The sequence below is a fragment of the Dipodomys merriami genome, unplaced genomic scaffold (genome assembly GCF_024711535.1).
Source record: "Dipodomys merriami isolate MVZ:Mamm:240054 unplaced genomic scaffold, mDipMer1.0.p SCAF_146, whole genome shotgun sequence".
Classification (NCBI taxonomy): domain Eukaryota; kingdom Metazoa; phylum Chordata; class Mammalia; order Rodentia; family Heteromyidae; genus Dipodomys; species Dipodomys merriami.
Window position 1 is genome coordinate 1711687 of NW_027202782.1, and position 22568 is coordinate 1734254.

Consider the following 22568-nt stretch of genomic DNA (forward strand, 5'->3'; position numbering starts at 1 on the left):
CTGGTGGCTCACACCTGTAATCCTAGCTACTCAGGAGGCTGAGATCTGAGGATCGCGGTTCAAAGCCAGCCTGGGCAGGAAAGACCGTGAGACTCCTATCTCCAATAAACCACCAGAAAACCGAAAGTGGCGCTGTAGCTCAAGTGGTAGAGCGTTTGCCTTGAGGTGAAGAGCTGAGGGACAGCGCCCAGGCCCAGAGTTCAAGCCCCACGACCGACGGGGGGAAAAAAAAAAAAGAAAAAAAGAAAAGAAAAGAAAAGAAAATCTCAGGGACAGCAACCAGGCTCTGAGTTCAAGCCCCATGACTGACAAAAAAAAAAAAAAAAAGCTGCGTGCTCGTGGCTCATGCCTATAAATCCTAGCTATGCAGGAGGTTGAGATCTGAGGATCACAGTTCAAAGCAAGTCTGGGCAGGAAAGCCCATGAGATTCTTATCTTCAATAAACCACTCAGACAACTGGAGGTGGTACTGTGGCTCAAGTGGTAGAATGCTAGCCATGAGGTGAGGAGCTGAAGCCCAGAGTTCAACATGACCCTATGACAAACAACAACAAAAGTCCACTGTGATTGAAGTCCCGGTTTCCAGGGTGGAGCTGAGAGATAGTGGGATCTTCAAAGGGTAGGGCCCAATGGGATGGTCTTGAGGTCACTGGGGGTGGTGAGGGGGTGTTCCCTGGAGTGAAGTTCGTACTGCAGATTTTTCTGTTTGCTCTCCTGTTTTCCTTTCCTCCCTCCCTCCCTCCCTCCCTCCCTCCCTTCCTTCCTTCCTTCCATCCTTCTTTTCTCCCTCCTCCATTTCTTTCTTTCTCTGTTTCTTTCTGTTCTTGGTATGATCATTCTGACATGATGTGCCACTGTCTGCCACCCTTACTAGAGGGCAAAACAGTGCCCCTCAACCCAGTCTTGGACTTTGAACTTCCAAAAGTGTGATTTAAATACCCCCTCCCTTTTTTTGGTCTGGCGTGGGGCTTGAAGTCTGGGCTTGGGCACTGTCCTTGCGTTCTTCAGCTCAAGGCAAATGCTCTACTACTTGAGCCACAGCATCACTTCTGATTTTCTGGTGGTTAATTGAAGAGTCTCACAGACTTTCCTGCCTAGGCTGGCTTTGAGCCACAATCCTCAGATCTCAGCCTGTGGAGTAACTAGGATTACAGGTATGCCACTGGCGCCTGGCTTAACCCTTTTATCTGGAGAAGCTAACTGCCATTGGTAGTAATGTATTTAATTGTACTAATACAATGCTGACCAATATACTTTGTATCTTTAAACAACAAAGGTTTCTCAGGCTTCAAGTCCATCCTTTTTTTTTCTTTTCTTTCTTTCTTTCTTCTTTTTTTTTTTTTTTGATGGCATTGAAGTTTGAACTCAGGGATTAGTGCTTTGCTAGGCTGGTGTTCTGACGTTTGCATCATACCTTCAATCTTGAGTTTTGCTGGCTAATATGGAGATGGAGTTTAGCAAACGTATCTGCTTCTGCTGGCCTATATCTCTTATCTTCCCTCCCCGTGTGTGTGTGTGTGTGTGTGTGTGTGTGTGTGTGTGTCTGTGTGTTTTGCCAGTCCTGGGGCTGGAATTCAAGGCCTGGGCACTGTCCTTGAGCTTCTTTTACTCAAGGCTAGCACTCTACCACTTGAGCCACAGCACCACTTCTGGCTTTTTCTGTTTATGTGCTACTGACTGAGGAATCGAACCTAGGGCTCCATGTATGCCAGGCAAGAACTCTATCACTAAGTCATCTTCCCAATCTCCCCTTCTACCCCCATTTTAAATCAAGGACCATTTGTACATTTGGTTAGGCCATACAAAATGATCAGTATAGAGCAGAAGCACTGGTGGGTCATACTTTCATTCCTACCTCAAGGGACTACCATCAGAGGATCAAAGTTCCTAGCTAAAGGAAGATAAATCCTTACAACTCTTATCTCTAACCAACCAACAGAACAGAACTGGAGGTATGGCTCCCGTGATAGAGCCCATACCTAGAACAGAAAAAGCCCTGTGGGTCCTTAAATTGTCTCCATTCTGACAAACCCCTCTCCCAATCAATACAGGCCTTTTAGAAAGACAAAGTGTCTAGGGCCCTCTATGGCCCTCCAGGCTGGAGATTCCCATCCCAACTAGATGTGATCCAGGAGGTGTCAGTCTGTTAATTGTTATGTAGCAAGGTAATCAAACCACAAAGCCTTTGATAAAATACATGCCTGTCCTAGTTTATAAGAATTACACAGTGCTAGCCGCTGTATCACAATGAAGAAGAGAGGGTTCCCTTCCCTAGAGATTAGAGGCAAACATTTGAACTATTTACTGTGATACAAGCCATGACCTTTTTTTTGTTTGTTTGTTTGAGGGTCGTGGGGCCTGAACTCTGGGTTCTGGGCACTGTCCCTCAGCTCTTCAGCTCAAGGCTAGCGCTCTACCACTTGAGCCACAGCACCACCTCCAGCTTTTTTCTTCTTATGTGGTGCTAAGGAATCGAACCCATGCATGCAAGGCAAGTGCGCTACCACTGAGCCACCTTCCCAGCCCAAGCCATGAGCTTTGTATAGTGGTATCTGTGTGGGGTTTAGCATTCGGCTCTAGAAAGGAGGGGATGGTGGGGAAATCAACCTAGGCTAACCCTATTTGGATAGTGGCATGGATAGAAAATTACACGACCCTGGGATTCCGAGGGTGAGGGAGGGGCAGCTTGTAAAATACTTACCGTAAAGGTGGTGTACTGAGGGGTTGCAGTTACTTAAGTCCGGTAATGAGTGCAGTTCCTTTCCAACAGTGTCACCCCCCTCCCTCAGTCTCAGCTAGCTCTTCCCCCCAGGACTCCCCCCCCCCCACTTTCTGCCTCAGGCTACGACAGTGAAGGTTCGAGACCTAGTGGGTGACCTGGGTCCAGTTACAGCCAGTTACAGCTTAGGTCACTTTATTACTGCTAATGGGATGTCATTAGACCAGCGAGGGGTGGCGGGCTCGGAGGGGAAGCGCGGGCGCCCCGAGCTGCCAGGCCCCCCGGCCACACCCGTGCGTGAGCACACAGGGCCACTTCGCCCTCGCCCTCGGTGTTGGTCCATCAGGTCAGTCCTTCCCTTTTACTTTTCTCAACTTCAGCCTCGCCCTGGCCTACATCCCACGATCCGAGCGAGCGCCGCTCCCCCGCCCACGCCCGGCGTCCCCAGACCAGCTCCAGCTTTCTCCTCTGCAGCGGCGGTCACGTGCAGCGCGCCTCTCTCTCGGACTGAAGGCAGCGGAGCGGGGCGGGGCCGGCTTGTCTGGAACCGCCCCTCCGCCAGAGGCGGGTTCTCATTGGCGAAGCTTCTTCCTCCGCCCCCTGTGGCTTGGAAGGCCTCGTTTGGATTGGTTTGGTTTGCCTTACCTGGGCGTGACCTCTAGGGGAGGACGGGCGAGGGCGGAAGGGAGGGCGCGCCCCCGAAAGGAGGGGTTGCCTGGACGACGTCGGGGGCGCGCTTGCGGGGGGAGGGGGGGTAGGGGGTGGGGTAGCGATCCCGGGCTGCTCAATGACAAATCGGCTGGGGACGGCCAGGCTCCGGCCCCGGGAGTGGGCGGGGCGCATTTAAGAGCTGCCGGCCTGGGGCGGACGGCTGAGGCGGCGCGGGACGGGTCTCAGGTAAGGGCGCCACGCGGGGCCGAGGCCCCCTCTGGAGGGGGGTGGGGCAAGGACTGATGGAGAAGTGGGCGCGCGGACGGCCTGTGTCCCGGGCGGGCAGCCGCGGGGCGCGTCGCTCCGATGGGGCCGGCGGAGGGCGACGCCCGGGCTGCGGCCCTCCCCCTCCCCCCCCTTGGCGTTGGGACCCCTGGGGAAGCCGTGGGGGGGGTGAGGGGCCCTGCTGACCCGGGAAGGAGAAGACGGGGGGGGGGGCGGCGCCCCAGCCTGTTCTCCGGTCGCTTCTTCCCTTTCCCACAAATGGCCACCGCTTCCCCTTCCTGCGCTTCCGGGCCTCCCTCCCGAGGACCGTCCACTTCCTCGGGAGCCGCCGAGTGCGGCCGAAACTTGAGGACCGAACTCGCACGGCCTGGACCTCGGGTTCCGGACGTTTTTCTGGTGTGTTCGTTTCTGTCCGGTCTTGCCCACGAGCCACGTAGCGCTCGCCTGCCGCTCTGGTACCGGGCGAGCGCCGAGGGTGGCTCCTTCTAGAAGCGCCGTGGCTTTTCCAACCCCCCCTGGCCGGCCCTGCGTCTCCGGGCCCTGTCCTCTCGCGCTTGGGTCCGAACTGCTGGTGCCAGACACCGTCCGTCGGTCGCGACGGCTGTTTGATCGCCGTGGTCCACCTCTGTGCTCCCCCCTCAGGTGAAGACTAGAAGTGTGGGAGCTTTGATGTGGTGGCCAGGTGAGTCTCTTGGGGAGGAGTCCCAGATCAGGTGAACTGAGTTTGAATTGGTGATGGAAGAGACTTGGGGCGGATTCTTTTAACTTTTCTATGACTTGCCTTCAACACTGGTCGAGTAGACAAACTCCGCTGTGCCCTCCTTTCCTAACCTCATTTCTTCACTTTGGGGGATGGCTGGTGGGTGCTGGTTATCGGAGGGATAACCTCCCTTATGGATGTGCCAGTGATCAGTGTTCTAAGCACAGCAGAAGGATTCTTGGAGGTCAGTCTCAGAACAAATCAAGGCAGTGTTCTTTAAGGTACAAATGACAGCAACACAATCTTGAAGTTCTGAGAAATGGAGTGACTGTGAAAGGCAGCACTGAATGGCCTCACACGTCTCTTGGCCTTTTTCCCCTCAAGGCTGGCACTCTACCACTTGAGCCACACTTCCATATTTTCCTGGGTGAATTGGAGGTAAAAGTCTCATAGACTTTTCTGCCTGGTCTGGTTTCAAACCTCGATCCTCAGATTTCAGTCTCCTGAGTAGCTAGGCTAATAGAGGTGAATCACTGGTACCTGGCTTATCTCTGGAACTTTTATTAGTGATGGGATTTTGAACATGGTTTTCCTAAACTGCAGCCTGGACAACTTTAAAAAGATGAAAATAGTTACCCTGATTGTGAGGATTAAATGAAATGAGAAATGTTGAGGATCTTTCTTTCTTTCCTTCTTTCTTTCTTTTTTTTTTTTTTTTTGGGTCTGGTTGTGGGCCCTGAACTCTGGGCCTGGGCACTGTCCCTCAGCTCTTCAGCTCAAGGCTAGCGCTCTACCACTTGAGCCACAGCGCCACTTCTGGCTTTTTTCTTTTTGCTTATGTGGTGCTGAGGAATCCAACCCAGGGCCTCATGCATGCAAGGCAAGCATTATACCACTGAGCCACCTTCCCAGCCCCCTCCCCCTCTTTCTCTCTCTCTCTTTTTCTTTCTTTCTTTCTTTCTTTTCTTTGGTGGTCGTGAGGAATGGTGTTATGGTTTAGATAAGTGTCTCCCAAAGGCATGGTCCCTATCCTGTGGCTCTGTTGGCAAGTAGTGGAGCCAAGTAAGGAATTTGGACTTGGGGATTGCCCTGAAGCAGATATTGGGACAGTTGCCTCTTACTGCCTCCATTTCCTGGCCATTCTGCCATAAGCAGCTTTTCTTTTCTTTTCTTTTTTTTTTGGGGGGGGGTCCGGTTGTGGGGCTTGAACTCTGGGCCTGGACACTGTCCCTTAGCTCTTCAGCTCAAGGCTAGCTCTCTACCACTTGAGCCTCAGCCCCACTTCTGTCTTTTTTTCTTTTTGCTTATGTGGTGCTGGGGAATCGAACCCAGGGCCTCATGCATGCAAGGAAGCACTCTATCACTGAGCTACCTTCCCAGCCCCTATAAGCAGCTTTTCCAAGTGCTTCCAATCATGCCTTCCTGTAGGCTCCAAAGCAGCATGCTGTGGACTAGAACAGTGAAAAAAATTTTGTTTTTGTTTTTGTTTTTGTTTTTGTCAGTTGTGGGGCTTGAACTCTGGCCCTGGGCTCTGTTCCTCAGCTCAAGGCTAGCACTTGAGCCAAGAGCTACTACTGGTTTTCTGAGTGATTTATTGGAGAGAAGAGTCTACTGGGGACTTGTCAGGGCTGGCTTTGCACTGAGATCCTCAGGTCTCAACTCCCTGAGTCGCTAGGATTACAGGCATGAGCCACTGGCTCCCAGCTTCCATTGAAATTTTGAACCAAAAATCTTTTTTTTTTTTTTTTTTGGGTCCGGTCATGGGGCCTGAACTCTGGGCCTGGGCGCTGTCCTTCAGCTCTTCAGCTCAAGGCTAGCGCTCTACCACTTGAGCCACAGCGCCACTTCCGGCTTTTTTCTTTTTTTGCTTATATGGTGCTGAGGAATCAAACCCAGGGCCTCAGGCATGCAAGGCAAGCACTCTACCACTGAGCCATCTTCCCAGCCCCTCTTTTTTCTTTTTAAGATGAGTAAGGTCTTTGTTATAGTAATGGAAAACTGGCTAACATGAATGGGAAGAAGCCACGGATATACAACCCTGTGTGTAGTTAAGCTAGTGTGCTTATTCTGAGCACATCCAACTACTTTCCTTGGTGCTGTGGATTGAACCCGGGGCCTTGTCACATGCAAAGTACACACTCTATCACTGAGCTATACTCCTAGTCCATTACCTTTTCTAGTTGCATCATTTTCCCATTGGAAACTTGGTATTCTTATCTGAAATCCTAGTAAGAGTTTCCTGTGTCTGAAAAGTAGATGTTTTTCTTCCTTCTCTCTCTTTCTTTTTTTCTTTTCTTTCTCCTTCCTTTGTTCCTTCTTTCCTTCTTTTCTATCAGTTGTGGAGCTTGAACTCTGGGCCTGGGCGCTACCCCTCAGCTCTTCAGCTCAAGGCGAGCACTCTACCACTTGAGCCACAGCACCACTTCCGATTTTCTGAGTGGTTTCCTGCCTAGGCTGGCTTTGAACCAAATTCCTCAGATCTCAGACTCCTGAGTAGCTAGGATTACAGGTGTGAGAGCTACCAACACTCCCCAGTAGATGTTTTTCTTTTTTTCCTTTTCCTTTCTTTCTTTCTTTCTTTTTTTGTCAGTTGTGGGACCTGAACTCTGGTCCTGGGCTCTGTCCCTCAGCTCTTCAGCTCAAGGTTAGTGCTCTACCACTTGAGCCATGGCAGCATTTCTGGCTTTTTCTGCTTATATGGTGCTGAGGAATCGAACCCAGGGCCTTGTGCATGCAAGGCAATCACTCTACCACGGAGCCACCTTCCCAGCCCCAGTAGATGTTTTTCTAGGATTGATTCTGCATGGAAAAAGTATAAGTCAAAGTTACTAGCTATATTTCGGGAAAATGGAACCAGGGCATTTAAAGATAGGAAAAGAAGAAATCATTCCAATGTAAAGTAGATTCAACTTATGTCTTAGCAGAAACTGGAAGAAGTGGAATGGTTGGAAATTTATGCTGTGTGTGTGTGTGTGTGTGTGTGTGTGTGTGTGTGTGTGTGTGTGTGTGTGTGTGTGTGTGTGTGTGTGTGTGTGTGTGTGTGTTAGATGTGGGGCTTGAACTATGGTTGGAAATTTATGCTGTGTGTGTGTGTGTGTGTGTGTGTGTGTGTGTGTGTGTGTGTGTGTGTGTGTGTTAGATGTGGGGCTTGAACTATGGTTGGAAATTTATGCTGTGTGTGTGTGTGTGTGTGTGTGTGTGTGTGTGTGTGTGTGTGTGTGTGTGTGTGTGTGTGTGTGTGTGTGTGTGTGTGTGTGTGTGTGTGTGTGTGTGTGTGTGTGTGTGTGTGTGTGTGTTAGATGTGGGGCTTGAACTCAGGGCCTGAGCACTGTCCCTGAGCTGAAGGCTAGTGTTCTACCATTGAGCCACAGCACCACTTGCAGATAAGTCTCAACCACTTTCCTTCCTACTGGGGCTGGCTTTGAACCATGATTCTCAGATCTAAGCCTCCTGAGTAGCTAGGATTATAGGTGTGAGCTCCCAGCACCCACGTGCCCTAAAATTCTTTTTTTTGGGGGGGTAGAGGGGAGTCTGGTCGTGGGGCCTGAACTCTGGGCTTGGCACTGTCCCTCAGCTCTTCAGCTCAAGGCTAGCACTCTACCACTTGAGCCACAGTACCACTTCCGGCTTTTTTCTTTTTTTGCTTATGTGGTGCTGAGGAATCGAACCCAGGGCCTCACGCATACAAGGCAAGTGCTCTACCACTGAGCCACCTTCCCAGCCCTGCCCTGAAATTCTTAGAGGTTCCTGACTGAAGATTACTTGATAGTCCATGAGCAATTTTTTTTTTTTTCTGGTCCTGGTCCTTGAACTCTGGGCCTGTGTGTTGTCCCTGAGATCCTTTTACTCAAGGCTAGTGGTCTACCACTAGACCTATAGCTCCATTTCTGTTTTTTTCTGTGATTAATTGGAGAGTCTCACAGATTTCCCTGTCTGAGTTGGCTTCAAACTTGGACCCCTTAGCTCTCAACTTCCTAAGTAGCTAGGATTACAGGCATGAGCCACTGGCGCTTCATGAACAATTTTAGTTTTTTGTTTTTTTTTTTGAGTCCAGTCGTGGGGCCTGAACCCTGGGCCTGGGTGCTGTCCCTCAGCTCTTCAGCTCAAGGCTAGCACTCTACCACTTGAGCCACAGCGCCACTTCTGGCTTTTTTCTTTTTTGTTTATGTGGTGCTGAGGAATTGAACCCAGGGCTTCAGGCATGCAAGGCAAGCGCTCTACCACTGAGCCAACTTCCCAGCCCCTCATGAACAATTTTTGAAACTGAGAGCTGAAAAAATATATTATCAATACTTTTTTTTTTTTTGCTAGTCCTGGGGCTTGAATTCAGGGCTTGGGCACGGTGCCTGAGCTTCTTTTGCTCAAGGCTAGCACTCTACCACTTGAGCCACAGTGCCATGTCCAGCCTTTTCTGTTTATGTGGTACTAAGGAATTGAACCCAGGGCTTCAGGCATGCTAGGCCAGCACTCTACTACTAAGCCACATTCCTGGCCCCTTACTACATTAAAAAAAAAAAAAAAAAAAAAAAAAAAACCCAAAACTTCTTTTTTATGGGTTGTGGGACTTGAACTCTAGGCCTAAGGCACTCACCCTGAGCTCTTCAGCTCAAGTCGAGTGCTCTACTAACTTAAGCCACAGCACTACTTCCACAAAAACTTTTATTGTTATTATAAAGATGATGTACAGAGAGGTTATAGTTTGAGAAAATTCTTGGTACTATTATATCACACAACCTTTCTGTACCTCTTTGGATTTTGTTACTAAATTCCTTATCAATTTTTTAGTGTTTGGAATCAGAAATATCATTGGAAATCTTTTTGTTTTTTTCTCTTTCTTTTTTTGTTGGTTGTGGGGCTTGAACTCAGGGACTGGGCACTGGTACTACTTTTTTTCTCAAGGCTAGCTCTCTACCCCTTTGAGCCACAGTTTACCTCCAGCTTTCTTCTTTCCTGCCTGGACTGCTTTGAACTAGAATCCTCAGATCTCAGCCTCCTGATTCATATACCTTTTTTTTTCATTTTGTCGGTCGTGGGGCTTGAACTCTGGGTGTGGGTGCTGTCCCTTAGCTTCTGCTCAAGGCAGACACTCTAACACTTAAGCCACAGTGCCACTTCCAATTTCAGCCTCCTGAGTAGCTAGGATTACAGGCATGAGCCTCTAGTGCCTGGCTGGTGATCTTTTATAAGCTAAATTTGGAGACAGTATAACAACTTAGAACTATAGGATCGGAACAGTCGGTGAGCCTTGTGAAATATAACTGATCTCAAGATAAAACACAAGAGTGAAGCCAGGGTCAGTGGCTTACACTGTAATCCTACCTACTCAGGAGACTGAGATAGGAGGATTATGATTGGAAGCCAGCCCAGGCAAAAAAGTCCCCAGGAGACTCATCGTCAATTAACTACTCAGAAACTGAAGTGGCACTGTGACTCTAGTGGTAGAATGCTAGCCTTGAACACAAAGAGGCTCAGGGACAGCTTCCAGACCCTGAGTTCAAGCTTTACAACCGACCAAAAAGAACAAAACACAAGAGGTGCCACTGTCTCTAGTTACTTTTTTTTTCTTTCTTATGCTATGTATTTGAAGCCAAAGCCATACCCCTGCTAGGCAAGTACCCTTCCATTAAGTTATATACCCCGCTCCATTTACTTCGAAGTGACAACTTGCTGGAAAATGTACCAGACAGTTGTTTTCTAAAGCTGGAATCCTGGAAAAGGTGAGTGGTTGTTTCTGGCTCAGAATCTCTCTAGAAGTTGCATTCATCTGAATGTGTGTCTTGACCGAAGGATCTGATTTCAAGATGATAGATACACTTACTGGCTGAGGGTTTCAGTTCCATACAAATGAGTCCCTCTATACTGCTATTTTATAAAGTAGCAACTAATTTTCTCTCCATAGTTAGTGATCTAACAGAGAATGAATATGATAATATTGTGGAGGGCTGATAGTACACACCTGTAATCCCAGTATTTGGGAGGTAGAGCCAGGAGGATTGCAAATTTGAGGTTAGCCTGGGCAATTTAGTGAGACCTTGTCTCAAAAAACATGACAAATCACAAAAGGAAACTGTATAGTGTAATATTTAATCATGGAAGCACAGTCATTGTACTGTAAGCACACAGGGAACCAATGAAGGGTGTTTGGGGACCATTAGCATTCTTGGAAATTAGCTTCTACTTTTTCTTTCTTTTTTTTGGTAGGTTATGGGGCTTGATCGCAAGGTCTGGGTGCTGTTCCTGAGCTTTTTCCCTCAAGGCTAGTACTTTACCACTTGGAGCCATAGAGCCTCTAATGATTTTCCGGAGGTTACTTGGAAATAAGAGTCTTAAGGACTCTCTTGTCTGGGCTGGCTTCGAACCACAATCCTCAACTCTCAACCTCCTGAGTAGCTAGGATTACAAGCATGAGCCACTGGTACCAGACTACTACTTTTTCTTTAAAGTTTGAACTAGACATAATTGAGAAAATCTAAGATGCTTACTAAAGTTCTGTAGGAGATAAGAACACAGTTGTAGTTTTTAAGATGTTCTAGAGAGCTGGCACTGGTGGCTCACACGTGTAATCCTAGCTACTTAGGAGGCTGAGATCTGAGGATCGAGGTTCAAAGCCAGCCTGGGCAGGAAAATATGTGAAAGTCTTATCTCCAATAAACACAGAAAACTGGAAGTGGCGCTGTAACTCAAGTGGTAGAGTGCTGGCCTTGAGCTGAAGAGCTGAGGGAAAGCACTCAGGCCCAGAGTTCAAGCCCCATGATCCACAAAAAAACAAAACAAAACGTTCTAGAAACTAATCTGCTTGAAAATTCATGTTTTTTCTTCATTGTCACATGCTAGAATTAGTCAAATATGCAATAGTTTTGGAAATTAGATATTTAAATCTCTATCCCTAAACCAAATAAAACTGATGAGTTTTTTTTGTTTTAGGTGAATATCTTGGTCATAATTTTTAATATATTTTTTGCTGTAAAGATACTGTACAGAGGTAGTTTTTTTTATTAATTTACTTTATTATTATAGAGGTGATATACAGAGGGATTACGATTACATGAGTCAGGTAATGAGTATATTTCCTTTTTGTACAGTATCTTCTGTTCCCTTAGTCTCTCCCAGTCCCTCCCTCTCATCTCCACCCACGAGTTATATAGTTCATTTTCATCAATGTCTTGTGAGCTCCACTGCTGCACTTTTTTAAATTGAGTTCTGTACCTCCAATTCTTCCAAAGATTTTTTAAACTCTAAAAGCAGTAAAGAAATTGCCAAAGTGATCTTCATGAATAGCTTAAAATTAGCCCTCAATGATCTTTGTATTTTGTTGTTGTTGTTGTTGTTCGGTCGTAGGGCTTGAACTCTTGGACTTGGGCGCTATCCCTCAGCTCAATGCCAGTGCTCTACTGCTTAAGCCACAGTGCCATTTCTGGTTTTCTAGTGTTTTATTGGAGATAAGAGTCTCATGAACCTGCCCGGCACTGGTGGCTCACGCCTGTAATCCTAGCTACTCAGGAGGCTGAGATCTGAGGATCGAGGTTCAAAGCCAGACCGGGCAGGAGAGACTGTGAGACTCCTATCTCCAATAAACCACCAGAAAACCGGAAGTGGCGCTGTAGCTCAAGTGGTAGAGCGCTCGCCTTGAGCTGAAGAGTTGAGGGACAGCGCCCAGGCCCAGAGTTCAAGCCCCACGACCGACAAAAAAAAAAGAAAAGAGTCTCATGAACTTTCCTGTATGGGCTGGCTTTGAATGGTGATCCTCAGATTTCAGCCTCCTGAGGTAGCTAGGATTACAGGCATGAGCCACAGGCACCTGGCTTGATCTTTGTAGTCTTAAAAATAAAGCTCACTGGGATGGAAAGGTAGCTCAGTGGTAGAGTGCTTGCCTTGCATGCATGAGGCCCTGGGTTCGATTCCCTAGCACCACATAAGCAGACAAAAGCTGGAAGTGGAGCTGTGGCTCAAGTGGTAGGGCACTAGCCTTGAGCTGAAGAGCTCAGGGACAACGCCTAGGCATAGAGTTCAAACCCCATGACTGACAATAAATTAATAAATAAAGCGCACTGATCAAGTAGTTGAAAAGATTTTGGAGAAATTACCTCCTCCTCCATTAGTTAAAAAAAATTTTTTTATGCTGGCTTCAAACTTGATTCTCAGATCTCAGCTTCCTGAATAGCTAGATTATTAGTGTGTTCCACTGGTGCCAGGCTATTTTTGTTGTTGTTGTGGTTGGTCCTAGGGCTTGAACTCTGGGCCTGAGTGCTCTCCCTCAGCTCTTCAGCTCAAGGCCAGTGCTCTACCACTTGAGCCACAGTGCCACTTCCGGCTTTTTCTGCTTACGTGGTGCTGAGGAATCGAACTCAGGGCCTCATGCATGCAAGGCAAGCACTGTATCACTGAGCCACCTTCCCAGCCCATCTCATTGACTTTCCTAACCAAGCTGACTTTGAGTCTTGATCCTCAGATCTCAGCCTCCTGAGTAGCTAGGATTACAGGCATGAGCCACTGGCACGGGCTTTTTTTTTTTTTTTTTTTGGTTGGTTGTAGGGCTTGAACTCAGGGCCTGGGTGCTGTCCCTGTGCCTCTTAGTGTGCAAGGCTAGCACTCTACCACTTTAGCCACAGTGCCACTTTCGGCTTTTTGAGTGGTTAATTGGAGGTAAGAGTCTCATGGGAGAGGGGCACCAGTGGCGTTTGCCTGTAATTCTAGGTTCTCAGGAGGCTGATATCTGAGGATCTGAAGTCAGGCTTGAAGTCAGCCTGGGCAGGAAACTTCATGAGACTCTTATCACCAATAAACTACTCAAAAAACCTGATTGTGGTGCTATGGCTCAAGTGGTAAAGCACTTGCCTTGAGCAAAAAGAAGCTCAGGGACAGTGCCTAGGCCTAGAGTTCAAGCCCCAGGTCCTGAAGGAAAAAAAGTCTCATGGGGACTTTTCTGTCCTGTCTGGCTTCCAACTGAGATCTTCAGATCTCCTGAATAGCTAGGATTACAGGCATGAGCCACTGGCACTAGTGTTTGCCAGACTATTTTTAATCTTCAGGTAGTATTTATTTGCCTTAGCAAATCTTTAATTCTTTCTTGAAACCCTCATACATTTTAATTTCCACCCAAGTAGGAGGGCTTTATTTGTTTAGTGAGCAGGTAAAATTTTCCTCAGGGTCTAGAAATGGAAAGAAGAATTAGGAATCCAAGGCTTCTAGCAAAATGACCTCCACATTTCTTGTTATTCCTTGAAAATCCTATAATCATAAGGTTTTCATGTAACAGAAAAGTATTATTGTTAAGTTGTGATACAGCATGTATTCAATTCCGAAATCAGGTTATGAGTACAATGCATTTTAGTCAGTGTCACTGTTCCATAACTCCCCTTCTTTCCCCATTGATCCTACCTTTAAATTACATAGTGCATTTTTTACATATGTACATTGAAAATAATGACTGCATTTGCTCACCCTTTCTCCTCTGTTCCTTCCCTCCCCATCCTTGAATATGTTTCCATTTCCTACTATTTATTTTATTAAACAGTTCATTGTTTTTTTCAGAGAAGTTATACAGTTGGACGCCTAATTATACATTCTTTAATTCAATCTGTTTTGTGTATATATAAATATAACCTTGTATAGGTTATCCTGATACTTCCATAGAAGAGAAAAGATGCACCATTTGTCTCTCAGCTTAACTTAATTTTTTCTAGGTCCATCCATTTTCCTGCAAATGACATCTTAGTCTTCTTGATAGATGAGTAAAATTCCATTGTTTATATGTACCACATTTTCTTGATCCATTCATCTGTTGGGCTCACACCTATAATCCTAGTTACTCAGGAGGCTGAGATCTAAGGATCAAGATTTGGGGCTGGAAAGGTGGCTCAGTGGAAATGCGCTTGCCTTGCATGCATGAGGCCCTGGGTTCGATTCCTCAGCACCACATAAGCAGAAAAGAAAAAAAAGCTGAAGAGCTGAGGGACAGCGCCCAGGCCCAGAGTTTAAGCCCTACAACTGGACCCCCCCCCCCCAAAAAAAAATGTCACTAAGGATCAACATTTGAAGCTAGCTGGGGCAGAATAATCCCCCAGATTCTTATCTCCAATTAACCAGCAGAAACTGGGTTTAGTTGTGGCTCCAGTGGTAGAACGCTGGCCTTGAGCAAAAATGCTCAGAGCACAAGAACCTGAGTTTAAGCCCCAGTACCAGCACCAAAATGAAGAGAAAGTATGTGTTAGATGGACATGCTAGTTTGCCTCACCGTGACAACTCTTTTATTATTTGTACCTGTCTCATAACTTCATGTTAGATATTTTAATTATATACAACCAAGTTGATCTCAAGATGAGAATCAAAATTAAAAAGTAAGGACAAAATTCATTGCTGCACTGTTCTTGAGAGCCAAGATATGGAAACAGCCCAGAAGCCCAACCGGGGGTGGATGTGGTTGTGTTGGATGGAGAGTTCCAGTAATGAGGAAGTGTGGGGGGATGCTCCTTCCGGTGAAGCCTCGGTCACCAGGATGTTCAATGGGGTGCCACTCTGGAAGGGAGCCCCCTTCTGGCCCTGCCCTGTCCCAGCCTTGGTTGTGTGGAGTAGCTGCTCTGCACGGTGCTGGCTGCTTTACCCACTGACCCATCAGTGAAGAAGAAGAAAGACTGTTTCTTTTAGAACAGTTTCAGGAGCTGTTGGATATAGTTAGGACAGGCCCATTGAGCCAGAGTTTTGGTACACACATGTAGTCCCAGCTACTGGGGACACTGAGACAGGATGATTGCCCAAGCCTAGCAAGTCAGGGTCAGCCTGAGTACTCTCTCAAAAAACAATAGAGCCGGGCACTAGTGGCTCACACCTGTAATCCTAGCCACTCAGGAGGCTGAGATCTGAAGATCGAGGTTCAAAGCCAGCAGGGGCAGGAAAGGCCGTGAAACTCTTGATCTCCAATAAAGCACCAGAAAACAACAAGTGGCACTGTGGCTCAAGTGGTAGAGCACTCACCTTGCGCTCAGAGACAGTGCTCAAGCCTAGAGTTCAAGCCCCATGAGTGACAAAAACACACAAAAGAACAAAAGAGAATGGCCTGTTTTGGGGTGATGGGAAAGGAGGGTTGTATAGGATCCCAATCAGGAGGCTACTCTTATGCTGATTTTGTGTTGAGAATATCTTTGGTACTTTCCCATCTGTACCTCCACAGTTGTCCTATGACATGGGCAGAGAAGATCTTGTCTTTGCTCCTTAGGTCTTTGCCTTGCAGTTCAGCAGCCCAGCCATGTGGAGATAGCATAGTGGGATGAGTGCTAGCCCACAGGCCTGAGTCTCCAAGCCTATACTCAGGACTTGGCCAGATAATCTTCCTGTTTTGTCTTTTCTTACTTCAAGTACCAGCATCTCAACCTGCTTTAGCAGTTGCTTTGCTCCAAGGCCAGGGTTTCCTTAAGACTTTCTAGAATGTTTGAGAGATACTCAGAAAAGCTTCCCTTGATAGGCATATGCTCATTTGACTTCTGTAACAATGTGAGAAGAGAGCTGCTCTGTATTGAGTGTGCATGAGTGTGCTTATGCATGGCAGTCCTGGGGCTTGAACTCAAGGCCTGGGCACTGTCCCTGAGATTTTTACTCAAGGCTAACACTCTACCACTTGCCACATCTCCACTTCTGGCTTTTTGGTATTTGATTTCAGATGAGTCTCATGGATGTTCCTGCCTGGGCTGGCTTTGAACCATAATCCTCAGATCTCAGCCTTCTGAGTAGTTAGGATTACAGGTATGAGCCACTGGTGCCCTGCTTTTTTTTCCTTTTTAATGTTCATAAATTCCATTGTACTTCTATTTTGTTTATGTTGTTGGGTATTATGGTTGTTTCCACCTTTTGGCTGGTGTGAATAATATTAATAGGATCACAGAAGTGCATATGGCTGCTCAAGTCCTTGCTTTTTGGCTTTTGGTTCTTTTTTTTTTTTTTTTTTTTGTCGTTTGTGGGATCTGAACTCTGGGCCTGGGCACTGTTCCCCAGCTTTTCAGTTCAAGGCTAATGCCCTACCACTTGAGCCACAGGACGATTTCTGACTTTTTTCTGCTTATGTGGTGCTGAGGAATCCAACCCAGGGCCTCATGCATGGGAGGCAAGCACTCTACCACTGACCCAACTTCCTAGCCTTCCCTCAGCTCTTCAGCTCAAGACTAACGCTCTACCACTTGAGCCACAGCACCACTTCTGGTTTTCTGGTGGTTCATTGAAGATAAGAGTCTCACAGACTTTCCTGCCTGGGTTGGCATATCTCAGCCTCCTGAGTGGCTAGGATGATAGGCATGAGCCACCAGTGCCCAGTGGTTCTTTTGGGTATAAAACAAGTGATTTTTATTAACAAGTGATTTTTATTGTACATTCCCTCCGAGGTCATTCTTTTAAGACTTGTGCTCCATGTTGCCTATGTGTTTTCCTAACTTCCTTTTACTGAACTTGTGTTCCAAAGTCTGTGTCCTTGAAATAAGTTTTGGCATTTTATACAGTATTTTAAAGGCTTCCCACCCTACCCTAGAGAGCTGGAGCTGGAACTGAAATGTAGTGAGCCAACATGGACTCTAAATCTCAAACTGCTGGGCTCCCAGCACCAGTCCTGTCTCTACTAGTTAGATGATCTTGGGCAAGTTATGCAAACTGTGCTACAGAATATACTTCATGCTAGCTATGCTGTTGAGTGGAGGATGTAGTAGATGTAGTAGAATCGGTGGAATATGTTGAAATCTCTAGCTGGGACTTTATTGGGATAAGTACTTAACAGATATGTATCATAGTTCCACAGTTAACCTTCAAAGGAAAGACAGACTTTGCGGGGTTTCAGAATAGGTCTGTGTAAGTTGGTAAACCTCTGGAAGGCTAGCAAATCCCAGATTCCATGTCTGGTGGCTTATGATAGGAGAGGACTTTATTTCAGAAACAACTACATTAAAAAAAAACAAACAACAGGGCACTGGTGGCTCATATCTGTAATCCTAGCTACTTAGTAGGCTGAGATCTGAGGGCTCCTATTCACAGCTAGTCAGGACAAGAAAGTCTGTGAGACTCTTATCTCTATGCACCAAAAAAAGCCAGAAATGGAGATGTGGCTCAAGTGGTAGTACACTAGCCTTAAGCATAAAAGTTCAAGGACAACACTGAGTCCTAACTAACAAAAGGAAAAAGATAAAGCAGAGCTTGCAAATTACTTGCAACATTTCTTCTTGCTTTGCCATTCAGTAGATTATCTCTAAGGCAGGCCACAGAGAAGCGTGTATGGATCTCAGCTTCCCACTGCTGCTTGGGAGGAGGTTGTCCAACTCTGGATTTGTAGCCACCCAGTGTGGAGTATCCTCTTTGGTACCCCGTGCTTGAGACAAGCAGATGAGAGTGGTTGGAAGGTGCTGGGAAAGACAGACCTTATCTCTGAGACACTGATCAATTTCCCAGGTGCAGCAGTAAGCATTGTTGGTCACTGTGGCAGCACAGTGGTAGGATGGTGGTAGAGGAATATTTCAGCTGACTGTAAAACTGCAAATGACATTTTTGAGGATGAGATGAAAGACCAGTCCTGGCAGATGGAATAGCATGTTCACAGAAGTACCAACTGGAAGCTGGTGCTTGTTTGTTTTCAAATTGTTAAAATATCATTAAAAAAAATTTTTTTTTGGACAGGGTTTCTCTAGCCTAGGCTGACCTTCAATTCCTGATCCCTCTGCCTTAGTCTCCAGAGACTGGAATTATAGTCTTGTGTCACAACACCTTTCCAGGGTGCTTTTGATAAAGAGGCTTCAAAGTTTCAATGCTTTGTTTTATAGGATTTTGTTTTTAATAATCTAGGTTTTAGTTGGAGCATTTAAAGAAGTGTTATGGTACAGAAATACCTGAAACAACTTTATTTAAGCTCACAGACAGTAGTGCTATTTGAATTGTTTCACAGATCTAATTTTGCATAAAACTACCATAAAGGGGCTGGGAAGGTGGCTCAGTGGTAGAGCGTTTGCCTTGCATGCATGAGGCCCTGGGTTCGATTCCTCAGCACCACATAAGCAAAAAGCAAAAAGCCGGAAGTGGCTCTGTGGCTCAAGGGGTAGAGTGCTAGCCTTGAGCTGAAGAGCTGAGGGATAGCACCCAGGCCCAGAGTTCAGGTCCCACGACCAGACCAAAAAAAACAAAACAAAAAAACTACCATAAAATGAAATTTAGAAAAATTAATTCAACTTTTTTTTTTTTTATTGGTCCTAGGTCTTGAACTCTGGGCCTAGGTGTTCTCCCTGAACTCTTCAGCCCAACAGGAGTGCTCTACCACTTAAGCCACAATGCCACTTAGGGTTTTTGGGTGGTTAATTGGAGATAGGAATCTCATGGGGAATTTTCTGCCCCAGCTGGCTTCTAACCTTAGATCTCAGCCTCCTGAGTAGCTAGGATTATAGGCATGCCCCACTGGCAACTGGCTTTGCCTGGCAATTTTTTTAAAAATGTTATTATAAAGGTGTTGTACAGAGAAGTAGGGTTAACATAAGTTAGGTTTTATATATATATATGTTTCTATGTATATAAATTATACATATATAAACATAACTTAAACATATCAGTAATATATATTTGGATATATATATATATATATATTTACAACAGATAAATGTCTGTTGTAGGGCTTGAACTCAGGGCTTGGGCTCTGCACCTGAGCCTCTTTGTGCTCAAGGCTAGCACTGTACCAGGTGAGCCACAGTGCCATTTCTGGTTTTCTGGTGGTTAATTGGAGATAAGAGTCTTGTGGACTTTCCTGCCTGGGCTGGCTTTGAACTGTGATCCTCAGATCTCAACCTCCTGAGTAGTTAGGATTCTAGGTGTGAGTCATCGGTGCCCAGCTTGGATATATTTTTATAGATGTATTCTATAGAGCTATTTGCATTAAGTACAAATAAAAGCAAACTTTTCCTGCTGCTAGGGACAGAGGCAGCTCCACAGGGAAGGTGAAGCTGGCTGAGAAGGCTGGTTGGCGTGGTAAGGTTGGTCAGGACATCTGACAAGTCCAACATCAGGAAGTGCTGCTCCTCATTGAGGAGTGGCTTCTGGTGCCCCTGTGGACAACACATGCCTTTCCAAAGAAAAGTCAGACTTGATTTTTGAAGAGATGCCAGAAATTTGCACTTGGTGTGAAATCTCTTTTTAAAATGTTAATTTAATCAATTTAAAAAAACCCCAAAACTGTGCGAACAAACAACGCAAAATGTAGTGAACCAAATTGTACAAATTGGCAGTTGTGGTTTTTGCCAAGTCGTGAAAGCTGACCTTCAGTGTGTGAGAGAGGCAGAGCCAGTATCCTGGAAGAATTTGAGCCTCTGGTCCTAGCTGTTGAGTTCTAGCCCCTGCTGGGCCTCCTTTCTCTATCTGCCTTTTCCCTTTTTCATGTTGGTGACATCCACTGGGGTTTTCCATCCAGGCCCCCTGGACTATAGCAGCTCATCTACCCTGTCTCTTTTATATTTACTTTTTTTTTTTTTTTTTTTGGCCAGTCGTGGGGCCTGAACTCAGGGCTTGGATGCTGTCCCTAAGCACTTCAGCTCAAGGCTAGCACTCTTACCACTTGAGGCACAGTACCACTTACTGCTTTTTCTGCTTATGTGGTGCTGAGGAATCGAACCCAGGGCCTCATGCATGTAAGACAAGCACTCTACCACTGAACCAACTTCCCAGTCCATGCAGTTTTTTAAAAAATTGTTTTTTTGGTTGGTCGTGGGGCTTGAACTCTAGGCCTAGATGCTGTCCCTGAGCTCTTCAGCTCAAGGCTAGCGCTCTACCACTTGCATCACAGTGCCACTAACAGCCTTTTCTGTTTATGTGGTGCTGAGGAATTGAACCCAGGGCCTCATGCATGCCAGGCAAACCACTCTACCACTGAGCCACCTTCCCAACCCCTGTTGTTTTGATTTCCTTCCTTCCTTCCTTCCTTCCTTCCTTCCTTCCTTCCTTCCTTCCTTCCTTCCTTCCTTCCTTCCTTCCTCCCTCCCTCCCTCCCTCCCTCCCTTCCTCCCTCCCTCCCTCCCTCTCTCCCTCTCTCCTTCCTCTTTCCCTCCCTCTCTCCCTCCTTCCCTTTCTGGTTCTGAGGCTTAAATTCAGGGCCTTGTGCTCTTATTTGGCTTGCTTGCTAGCTGGTGCTCCACCACTTCAGCCATATCTCAAGTGGAAATGAAGTCTCACAGACTTTCCTACTTGAGCTGACCTCAATCCTCTGGGTCTCAGCCTTCTGAGTAGCTAGGGTTATAGGTATGAGCCATGAGTGTATAGGTTGCTTTAATTTTTTTGTAGAAAGTTTTAAACATATATTAAACATTTATCAAGCCAGAAAATAGTAAACTACTTTGCCCCTATGAGGCAGAGCCAATGATCAGTCTATGACTGGTCTGAATTCACCTATATCTATCACTTTCTTTCCCCTTGATTATTGGAGCAGATCCATGTATCATTTAACATGAGGTATTTGAAACAAGTTTTTTTTTGTGTGCGCTGGTCCCGGGGTTTGAACTTGGGTGTTTGAAGCTCAGGCTATCCCTGAGTTTTTTGTTTTGTTTTGTTTTGTTTTAATTTTGCTGGGTGCTGGTGGCTCACACCTGTAATCCTAGCCACTCAGGAGGTTGAGATCTGAGGATTGCAATTCCAAGCCAGCCTGGGCAGAAAAGGCCATGAAACTCTTATCTCCAACAAATCACGAGAAAACTGGAAGTGGTGCAGTGGTGGTAGAGTGCTTGCCTTGAGCTGAAGAGTGCAGGGACAGCGTCTAAGCCCAGAGTTCAAGCCCATGTCCGACAAAGAAAAATGGTTATTATAAAGGTGATGTACATAGGGGTTACAGCCACATAAATTAGGTAATAAGTCAATTTCTTTTCTTTCTTTCTTTTTTTTTTTTTCAGTTGTAGGGCTTGAACTCTGGGGCTGGGTGCTGTGCCTTAGCTCTTCAGCTCAAGGCTAGTGCTCTACCACTTGAGCCACAGTGCCACTTCTGGTTTTCTGGTGGGTTTTTTGTTTTTGTAATCTATACATGCAATTAATTTTTTTAAAGTACTTATGTGTTTATTTATTTTTTTGTTGTTAATAAGTTTTTTTTATTGTGAAAATACCGTACAGAGGGGTTACAATTACATGAGCAAGGTATTAATGAGTCCATTTCTTATCAAGCATTGTTGTCTCCTCCTTTGTCTCCCTTTCCCACCCTGCCCTCCCATCTCCCTCACCACCCCGCTTTCTGGTGGGTTTATTGGAGATAAAAGTCTCATGGGCTTTCCTGTCTTGGATAGTTTAGAATGGAGATCCTCAGATCTCAGCCTCCTGAGTAGCTAGGATTAAAGGCGTGAGCCATTGGTGCCCTACAGTAAATTTCTTTTTGGGCAATGTTACCCCTTCCCTCGCTTCTCCCAGTTTTTCCCTCCAATTCCCATCCACAGGTTAAATAGTGCATTTTCAACGTAGTACCCAGTGAGTACCATTGCTAAATTTGTTTAACCTTTGTCCCTCCATTTCTGACCCTGAGCTTTTTTTTAGCTCAGGGCTAGCACTTTATCACTTGAGCTACATCTCAACTTCCAGCTTTTTTGGTGGTTAACTGGAGATCAGAGTCTTAGGGACTTTCCTGCCCAGGCTTGTTTGGAACAGCAATCCTCACATCTCAGCCTCCTTAATAGCTAGGATTACAGATGTGAAACACTGGTGCCAGGCTTGAAACATGTCTTAAACATTAGATTCTTAATATTATCAAGTTCAGTCAGGAGTCAATTTTCTCAGCTTTCTTGTTTTACTTGCACAAGTTAGTATCTAAGAAAATTTGTGGTTCAATTTTGAGGTCTTTTGAATAGATTTCCCTTTCCATCAAAGGTTCCTGCTCCTGTGTTTATTGAAAATGCTTTGGTTTGCTGCCTCCAGCTGGTCTGTGGTGAGGTTTAGTGTGTTCCTGGTCCCCCATGGCTTCTGTGAATTGGGAGTTCGATTTTGAATTGAGCCCATGTTTCTTTTCCAATACACTGTGTCAGACTGTCATCTTTTCTTTTTTTTTCTTTCTTTTTTCTTTTTTCTTACTTTCTTCTTTTTTTTTTTTTTTTGGCCATTCCTGGGGCTTGAACTCAGTGCCTGGGTGTTGCCCTGAGCCTCTTTGTGCCCAAGGCTAGCGCTCTACCACTTGAGCCACAGCACCACTTCCTATTTATTTTTTTTAACAGCATTACTAAGGTCTGAAATCAAAGCCTTATG

General features: G+C 46.0%; 1 protein-coding gene across 3 annotated transcripts in view; it reads left to right on the forward strand.

Moving 5' to 3' along the window:
- Positions 1-3508: 3508 nt before the first annotated feature.
- Positions 3509-22568, forward strand: part of Ralb (RAS like proto-oncogene B) — a 44148-nt gene continuing 25088 nt past the window's right edge. The window contains exon 1 of one of the 3 annotated variants that reach the window (XM_070021865.1): positions 3509-3616. The gene's annotated coding sequence lies outside the window, so the exon portion shown is untranslated. Of the gene's footprint in view, positions 3617-4257; positions 4338-16016; positions 16092-22568 lie in introns of those variants that run through there. The other 2 variants (XM_070021867.1, XM_070021866.1) reach the window with 2 other exon arrangements.